Here is a 314-nt window from a genome sequence, read left to right on the forward strand (position 1 = left end):
TTTCACATCCCCCCAATCTCTCCAGGGTTCACATCCCCCCAATCTCTCCGGGGTTCACATCCCCCCAGTCTCTCCGGGGTTCACATCCCCCAGCCCCTCCGCCCTTTGCACAGCGTGTGGGGGTGCAGCACGATGAGGCTGGCAGCGGGTGACCTCACTACCTTAAAAGTTACACAGATTTAAAAAACCATCCCCAAACAACTCGCAGGGCCTCAAAACCATCTCCCTGGTTGAGGCTGCGGAGCGGGATGGCAGCAGGCTGCCCGTGTGGCGGCGGCAGCGGGCACAGCCCAGGGGCCGCGGGTTGGCACAGG

Source organism: Geospiza fortis, unplaced genomic scaffold (genome assembly GCF_000277835.1).
Source record: "Geospiza fortis unplaced genomic scaffold, GeoFor_1.0 scaffold171, whole genome shotgun sequence".
Classification (NCBI taxonomy): domain Eukaryota; kingdom Metazoa; phylum Chordata; class Aves; order Passeriformes; family Thraupidae; genus Geospiza; species Geospiza fortis.